This window comes from Sminthopsis crassicaudata, chromosome 2 (assembly GCF_048593235.1).
Source record: "Sminthopsis crassicaudata isolate SCR6 chromosome 2, ASM4859323v1, whole genome shotgun sequence".
NCBI lineage: Eukaryota > Metazoa > Chordata > Mammalia > Dasyuromorphia > Dasyuridae > Sminthopsis > Sminthopsis crassicaudata.
The window spans coordinates 646,903,800-646,913,280 of NC_133618.1; the positions used below are offsets into that span (position 1 = coordinate 646,903,800).

Consider the following 9,481-nt stretch of genomic DNA (forward strand, 5'->3'; position numbering starts at 1 on the left):
AGCCACTATGAAAAGGGCTGCCACAAACATTTTGGCACATACAGGACCCTTTCCCTTCTCTAGTAGTTCCTTGGGGTATAAGCCCAGTAGTAGTATGGCTGGGTCAAAGGGTATGCACATTTTGATAACTTTTTGGGCATAATTCCAGATTGCTCTCCAAAATGGTTGGATTCTTTCACAACTCCACCAACAATGCATCAGTGTCCCAGTTTTCCCACAACCCCTCCAACATTCATCGTTATTTGTTCCTGTCATTTTAGCCAATCTGACAGGTGTGTAATGATACCTCAGAGTTGTCTTAATTTGCATTTCTCTGATCAATAGTGATTTGTATAATTCTTAAAAATGTTATTTTTACTATGATAGTTTGAAAGAACTACTAGTATATTCACCTTGTTGTTGGTTTGTTTTTCTTTCTTTCTTGTGTTTTTTCTCTTTTGATCTGATTTTTCTTGTGAAGCATGACAAATATGAAAATATGTTTGGAAGAATTGCACATGTTTCATTAATCTCAGATTGCTTGCTCTTTTGGGGAGAGTGATGGAGGGAGAGGGGGAGAAAAATTTGGAACACAAGATTTTATAAAAGTGAATGCTAAAAACTATCTTTGCATGTATTTAGAAAAATAAAATACTATTTAAAAAGACTGCTAGTTGTTACTATTTGGGGGAAGATGAGAATGTTATTATTGAATTCCTGGGGAAAAGGAGAGTTTCCTGCACAGAAGCTTTAACTATTGCTTCATGAATAGGGCTTGGATGAAAACTCCTTCTCAGTTATTGCAATGAATAAATCTATTTTAATTTAATTTAATTTAATATCCTGGCACTCTGGATGTTTGCAGTAGCCTGGGGAACATTTAAAAGAAACAAACTTGTCCGAGATCACAAGATGGTGGAGAAGAGATAGAACACTGCCTGACGTGTCCACAATTTCCCTCAGAATCAACATTGGATAAATTCTAAAAAGATTTTGCAGTGAAAAACCCACAAACATTTGAAGTTTAATAATTGTCCTGCTAAAGATTTCTTGGAAGAACTTTAGGAAAGGTCTGTCTCAATGGAGCAGTGGGGAATGTGGCTATGGCGAGGGGAGGTCTGGCAGTCCAGTAAAAGCTCTTAGTTAAAATATAGCAGTATTGGTTATTCTGTTCTGGTTTAGAAGGTCAGACCAGGAGAGCAGCTTTGAGATCTCCAACCCAACCACAGATGGCAAATTGTGATTCCCTGAACACCAGTATAACTTAGTGCAGTGAGGAAGCTTACAGCTGCGTCAGTCAGTGAACACAATCAGTAAGAAGCTCCTACAGCCCTTGAGAGGAAGATCAAACAATCTTCCCTGTGCCTTAAAGCAGACCTTAATCTTTAAAAATGAGCAAAAAAGCAAAAATGATCATAGAGAGCTCTATGGGACAAGGAAGGTCTAACCTGACCAGAATACAAACCCAGAAGAGTACAGCCAAGATAAAATGCCTGCAAATAAAGTCTCAAAGGGAAATATGATCTGGTCTCTAGTACAAAATGCTCTTTTAGAAGAGTTCAAAAAGGATCTCAAAAGAGAGATAGAAGAAAAATGTGAAGAAGCAATGTGAGCACTGTAGGAACTAGTCACTTTACCAATTGTTTTGTTTTTCTAAAAATTGGTTTTATGAAAAAAACCCAACAAAATAGATAAATTATTGTTTAATTTCATTAGAAAAAGGAAAGAAGAAAACCAAATTATCAGTATTAAAAATGAAAAGAATAAATGTACTACCAATGAAGAGGAAATTAAAACAATAATTAGAAGTAATTTTGAACAATTGTATGCCAATGAATCTGATAAAGTAAAATGGATGAATACTTACAAAAATATAGATTGCCCAGATTAATAGAGGAGGAAATAAATTACTTAAATAGTCCCATTTTGGGAAAAAAAGAAAAAGAATAAACCATTAATGAACTCCTTGAGAAAAAATCTTCAGGGCCAGATAGATTTACAAGTGAATTCTACCAAATGTTTAAAGAACAATTAATTCTAATATTACATAAACTATTCAGAAAAATAGAGGAGCAAGGAGTCCTAAAAAATTAATTCTATGACAGAGAAAAAGGGTAAAAACAGAGAAAGAAAATTATAGATCAATTCCCCTAATAAATATAGATGCAAAAATCCTAAATAAAATATTAGCAAAGAGATTATATCAACTTATAACCAAGATAATACACTATGACCAAGTAGAATTTATGCCAAGAATATAGGGCTGGTTCAATATCAGAAAAACCATTAGCATAATTGACTATATCAATAACAAAATTAATGGAAATCATATGATTATATCAATAGATGCAGAAAAAACATTTGACAAAATCCAACATTCATCCCAACCCAAACACTAGAATTCAAAGAAATAAATGGAGTTTTCCTTAAAACGACAAGTAGCATCTATCTAAAACCATCAGCAAGCATTATTATATGTGATGAGAATAAACTAGAAGCATTCCCAATAAGATCAGGTTGTCCCTTAACACAACAACTGTTCAATATTGTACCAGAAAGGTTATTTTTAGCAATAAGAGAATAAAAACAAATGAAAGGAATTAGCATAGGCAATGAAAAAACAAAATTATCACTCCTTGCAGATGATATGATGGTATACTTAGATAATCCTAGAGAATCATTTAAAAAGCTATTAGAAATATGTAACAACTTTAGCAAAATTGTAGCATATAAAATAAACCCATAGAAGTCATGGACATTTTTATATGTTACAGAGTCTAGCAGCTGGATATAGAAAGAAAAATCTCATTTAAAACACCGTAGGTAATATAAAATATTTGGGAGTCTACCTGCCAAGGCAAGGCTAGTAATTATATGAACACAATAATAAAGCACTTTCACACAAATAAAGTTAGATCTAAACAATTGAAAGAATATCAAGTGCTCATTGGTATACCGGTCAAGCTAATATAATAAAAAATGACAATTCTACCTAAATTAACCCATGTATTCAATGCCAAACTAATTAAACTGCCAAGAAATTACTTTATATCTAGAAAAAATAACAAACTTCATCTAGAAGAACAAAAGATCAAGAATTTCAAGGGAATTAATGAAAAATGCAAAGGCATGTGGAACTAGTTGTATCTAAATTATATTATATTATTATATTATGTATAATTATATTATAAAGTGGCAGTCATAAAAGCCATTTGGTATTGGCTAAGAAATAGAGTAATGGATCAGTAGAATAGGTTAGGTTCACAAGATGCAATAATCAATTACTATAGTAATCTACTGTTTGATGAATCCAAAGACTCCAACTTCTGAAATAAGAATTCCCTATCTGACAGAAATTGCTAAGAAAAATGGAAAATAGTATGAGGGAAACTAGGCATGAACCAACCATCAAATAACATCCTGTACCAAGATAAGGTCAAAATGGGTTCATGATTTAAACATAAACAATAATATTATAAACAAATTAGGAGCACAAGGGATAGTTTACATCTCAGATCTGTGCAGAAGGGGAGAATTTATGGTTAAAGAAGAACTAGAGAACATTATGAAATGCAAAATGTATATTTTTAATTACATTAAATGAAAAAAGTCTTATCAAACAATACCAATGAAGCCAAGATTATAAGGGAAGCAAAAAGCTAGGGAAATTTCTTTTATAATTACATAATTTTACATTCTGATAAAGGCCTCATTTCCAAAACATAGAGATAATTGACTCAAATTTATAATATGAATAATACATAAATAATAAATAATATAAATATAAATACATTTTTGAAATGGATAGAAATGATAAATAGTCAAATAACATAAACAGAAAATTTTCTGACAAAAAAAACTAAAGCCATTTCTAGTCATGTGAAAAATGCTCTATATCATTATTGATTAGAGAAATGCAAATTAAGACAACTCTGGGGTACCATTTTACACCTTTCAGACTGTCTAGTATGACAGGACAAGATAATGACAAAAGGATATGTGAGGAAACTGAAACACTAATGGATTGTTGATGGAGTTGTGAATTGATACAACCATTGTGGAGAGCAATTTGAAACTATGCCTAAAGGGATATCAAACTGTACAAACTAATCCAGCAGTATCTACATTGGGTCTGTATTCCAAAGAAATCATAAAAAATGGAAAAGGACATACATATACAAAAATGTTTGTGGCAAACCTTTTTGTAGTAGCAAAGAACTGAAAATTGAGTAGATGCCCATCAATTAGGAAAATGCTTAATAAATTATGGCATATGAATGTAATGGAATATTTTTGTTCTTTGAGAAATGACAAACAGGCTGTTTCCAGAAAAATCTGGAATATAGTATGTACTGATGCTAAGTAAATTGAGTAGAACCAAGAAAACATTAAATACAACAGCAAAATTATGTGATGAACAACTGTGATGGACTTAGCTCTTTTTCAAGAATGAGGTGACTCAAAGCAATTTTAATAGATTTGTAATGGAAAGAGCCATCCATACCCTGAAAGAGAACTATGGAAATTGAAATTGGATTAAAGCTACTATTTTCACCTTTGATGTTGATTTTTTGCTTGTGTTTTTTCTCATTTTTTTTAAAATTTTTCACTTTTTGAGCTGATTTTTCTTGTGCCACATGATAAATATGGAAATATGTTTAGAAGAATTGCCTGTTTAACCTATATTGTATTGCTTACTGTCTATGTAAGGAGTGGAGGGGAGGGAAGGAAAAAAATTGAAACATAGTTTTGCAAGGGTGAATGCTGAAAACTATCTTTTAAGATATTTGGAAAAAAACATTAAAAAAACAAACAAACCAGAGAAGCTTTTTGAATAGTTACTGAAGCCATAAAGTTTATTATTAGTGGAAAGAATCCAAGACTGAATTTTATCTGCATAGTGAGTTAGTTTGTTCTACTATTGATATGTGATTTATAGGGTGATATGGATATACTCATAGGTCTCTAATGGAGTATTCAAAGATTCTGTCCCTGTTGTCCACTATTTATTGGGTTGCTCCAAACCTTGGATAAAAGTATTGGTAGAATGCTTCCAATAAAAAAAAAACAGAACTGAGAAGGAAAGATAATGTATTGGGTGACCAAGTCAGGATCTCTAAACAGATATTGGCAAAATAGAACATTGGGTTTCATCTATTAAAATGAAATTTCATAAGGATAATCATCTTATGCTAATAAATTGTGGAGGTGTTTCTCTGCCTTAGAAGAACCTCACTAGAGGCAGGAGACAAGATGAGGCAGGGACCACTTTTCCCTAAACCCCTCCAAATTCCTTTAAATAATGATTCTAAATAAATTTTATAACAGTAGAATATACAAAAAGATGGAGTGAAAATTTTCCAATCAAACATAACTTAGAAGGTCATCAGGAGAGATCTGAGGCTCCAGGGTGGGAGTCCAGTACACAGGCCTGGAACAGGCCATCCCAGTGCAACCTCAGCATTGGACCCAGTCTCAGTGCCAGCAATGCAGGAAAGGACCTTGGGGCCTCTGGATCAGCAGCAGTACTGGTGGTTTCCAGACCTTTCAGCCTAGAGACATCAAAGATAGTTTTCAAGGTCAGAAGGAAAGATTTATCTTACTTAGGATGAAAGGACATTGGGAAACCAGCAAACCAAGAGTGGGCATGGGTGGAGATGGCAGGAGTACTTTCTGGATGATGATTTACCCTCTGGTTCTAAAATGTAATTATTTTAGGCAAGAGAAAGCAAAGAAAAGGTGAAGAAAAACTTTATACAGTGGAGTGAAAAAGGGGAAGAGGAAGAAGATTTTGTGAACCTTGCTTTCATTAGAATTGGTTCAAAAAAGAAATTACATATATATATATACTCAATTTAAATATAGTACTGGAGGAAAGTTGAAGGGAAAGGAGATATGAGAATGGGAAAGGTGATAGAAGAGAGGGCAAATTGGACAAACAGGTCATCAGTAGCAAACATTTTTGAGAAGGATCAGGTTGAAAGGAGAGAGAATAAAACAAATAGGAGGGAAATACAGTTGGCAGTAGTAATTGGGGAAATGATTTTGAAGCAAGTTTCTTTGATAAAGGTCTCATTTCTCAAATGTATAATGAACTGAATAAAATTTATTTTAAAAAATGAGCTATTCCCCAATTGATAAATGATCAGAAGAGTTGAACCACATCCAAAAGAATATAAAATCAAGCATATCATTTGATCTAACAATACCACTACTAGGCATTAATCCCCAAGGAGATTTTTTAAAAGGTAAAGAACCTATATGTACAAAAATATTTATAGTAGCTCTTTTGTCAGGGCAAAGAATCAAAAATTGAAGGGATACTCATCAGTTGGAGAATGGCTGAATAAAGTGTGGTAGGTGATTGTCATGGAATATTATTGTTCTATGGGAAATGATGAGCAGGATGCTCTCAGAAAAACCTGGAAAGTCTTCCATGAACTCAAGAAGAGTGAAAGTCATAGCAATTTTTGGGTTGATCAGCTGTGAATTATTTTGCTATTCTCAGCAATATGATTCACAACTACTCTGAAGGAAATATGATGAAGCATTATGTCTGAATACAGATTATAGCTTTTTTTTTTGCTTTATTTTTCTTCAGGATTTTTTGGGGAATATCTATATTTTCATTTGCAACATATGTTTATGGAAATGTTTTGCATAACTACACATGTATATTCTTATTAAGGGGTCATGGAGAGAAAGGGAAAGAATCTTAAACTCAAAGTTTTAAAAATAAAAGTAAAAATTATTTTTACAAATAATTGGGGTAACTAAAATGTTAAATAAATATGAAAAATATAAATGCAAAAAAGAAGTTCCTCATTAGGGCCTCTTTATATTATTGGAAACATTGATATAATCTTATTCTTGATTTAAAAAATCTTTATAAGAAAATATTGGGATAACTTTTGTTAGATGGCAATTTGTCCAAGAAAGACCTGGGAATGTTAGTGGACATCAAGTTTAGCATGAGCTAAAAGTGTGCTATATCTGTCTTAAAGATCAATGCATGCCCAGGCTGAATTAAGAGAGATTAAGTGTTGACTGAGAATGAGAGAATGTACAATTTTGCTTCTCTCTGCCATAGTTAGACTAGAAGTGAAGTATCATGTTCAGCAACAGTATGTGGGCCTAGGACCATCCTGGAAAAAAGAATGGAGAAACTGATAGGAGTTGTGTAGTGTCTGAAAGGCAAGTATATGAAAGAGAAGCTAGAAGTGTTCTACTTGGTATCAGGAAGTAGAACTGGGAAAAAAGAAATGGCTATTGCAAAGATGGATACCTGGGCTTAATTTAGGAATAAAGTTCTAAGAAAATGAAACTATTTCAAAACAGAAGGGTCTTCTTTGGGGGACAGCAAGGTTTCCACTACTCAAGGTCTTCAGACAAGACAAGAATAGATGAGGTGATCTCTTTTCTGAGATGTTGCATGTTTATATAGTAAGGCTACATCCTTGAGAGCTAGAATAGAATTTAGAGATGACATAGTACAGTCTTCTCAGTGTTCATCTTACTCATGACTGATTTTCTTTGACCCCATTTGGGGTTTTCTTGGCAAAGATACTGGAGGAATTTTTAATTTCCTTCTCCAATTCATTTTAAGATGAGAAGGTGAGAAAAATAGATTTGAGTAATTCGTCTAGGGTCATTTACCTGGTGTCTGAGATTGTATTTGAAGCTTAGTGATCTATCCTTTGCTCCACCTTACTGTAAAAAGAGTAAGTTGGTGAGCAGAGTTCATTTAAGATCACTTAGCCTATGAGTGTCAGAGTCAGGAATCAAACCCAAGTTTTCTGACTCAAAAGTTAATGCTCATTATTTAAACTCATGTGAAAAAAGAAAAAAAGAATGAGAAAAGGGGAAAAACCTATTTAGTATATATACCTAGTATATATACCTAGTTAGAGAATCTAGATAATAGCCTCAGAATTATATTTTATTGAGAAGAGGAGTGTGTGTGTGTGTGTGTGTGTGTGTGTGTGTGTGTGTGTGTGTGTGTGTGTGTGTGTGTGTTGGGGAGATCTCTCTAATATGCTTTCTTTCATGCTGGTATTTGATTTGAAATGACATCATCAAAGAACATAATATAATAGGGTCATTCTCACTGAAGACTGTATTTACTTATGATTCTCCATGAAAATTTTTTTGTGTGTTGAAAAAAAAAATAGACTCAAGGTCTACATTGAGAACTTGCCAGATGATTGCACACACTGTTGCTTTCCTCAAAAGACAAATTATTCCTGATCAAAAATCTTTAATTCTCAGCATCTTCATTGGAAAAATAGACCTAAGTGTGTTTGGATAAAGTACTTCAGGACTTTATAAACTGTAAAATATCTTCCAAAGAAAACTCTTTATGATTAATCCTGCCCTAGCTTAGGAACTAAAAAAGCCTACTTTCTCATGAAAGGTGCTCTCTCTTAACTGCAGTAGCAGTATTCAAAACTTAGTTACCTTTTTTTTTGCTCTTTCTCATAATTTTTCTTGACCATCATCTATTTGCTTTGTAGTCTTTCATTTTGTAGAAACCTTAACTCATTTTTTCTTTAATTTCCCAAGACCCATGCCTTAATGTTCTAGCTCCTGAAAAATTAAACTCTGTGGTAGACTCTTTCACATCTCTCTCTACCTACTAACTGAGCCCTTGAAATGTCAATCTCCCCCTGGTTCCCTGGGGAAGTTAAAATAACTTCTACTCTCCTCAGTTCTCAGATAATTGACCAAGGGAATTAAACATAACAAACACCTGCTCTTATCAAGATAGCCATCACTGTGCTGTGTATGATGACATTTATTAAAGCAGCTTTCAACTGGATGAATTGGGAACAATATCCTTAGGAAGCATTAATAAAAGGAAGTATTTGAAGAAAGTCACGTACCTTTTGTCTTCTGGGGTTCTTCTAGCAAAGTGACATCAGTCCTTAGCTGTTGTATCCAAGATTGTCTTCTTATATTCTGATAGGAATTGATTTCCTGCCCTTTGACTTTCTATCATAGAAATTCAAAGTAATCTCTACCTAGAGAAAACTCAGTTGTCCAAGTGGCAGATAGTACATTGCTGAGCTAACCCCCTTTCACTGAGGGAGCAGTTGAAATCCTGGAGCACAAAGTTCCTAGACCATTCTTGGAAATGAAATTGGGTAATTAGTTCAAGGTTACCTGAGGATACTGAGATGCAGCTTTGGTTGCCATTCCTGTAGATGAATTCTGGGATGGGGAATCTGGGTTCTGTTTGCTTTTTGTGGCTTAACATAGGGCAACACACTTGACTTATCATGTAAAAGTGTCTCTGAGAGTTCAGGATGTTCTGGCAGTTGTGTGCTGGAGGTAGATACAACCCGATAGTGAGAATCCATTGTTAAATTTTTAGTGTGACTATTGCTACATAGAAAATCAGCAAATATTACAGATTATGATTTGATACATAGTTTTGATGATGGTCTATATTTAAGAAAGTAATGGAAAAGGTATTATTAATGCAAATTAAACTTAAAAGTAT

General features: G+C 33.5%; 1 protein-coding gene across 4 annotated transcripts in view; it reads right to left on the reverse strand.

The window, feature by feature from the left end:
* Window positions 1–9,102, reverse strand: part of LOC141558862 (pulmonary surfactant-associated protein D-like) — a 55,765-nt gene extending 46,663 nt beyond the window's left edge. Inside the window, exons 1-2 of one of the 4 annotated variants that reach the window (XM_074296678.1) lie at window positions 8,862–9,022; window positions 5,355–5,531 (exon numbers count right to left, since the gene is read on the reverse strand). The gene's annotated coding sequence lies outside the window, so the exon portion shown is untranslated. Of the gene's footprint in view, window positions 1–5,354; window positions 5,532–8,861 lie in introns of all 4 variants that reach the window. The other 3 variants (XM_074296680.1, XM_074296681.1, XM_074296679.1) reach the window with 3 other exon arrangements.
* Window positions 9,103–9,481: the final 379 nt, after the last annotated feature.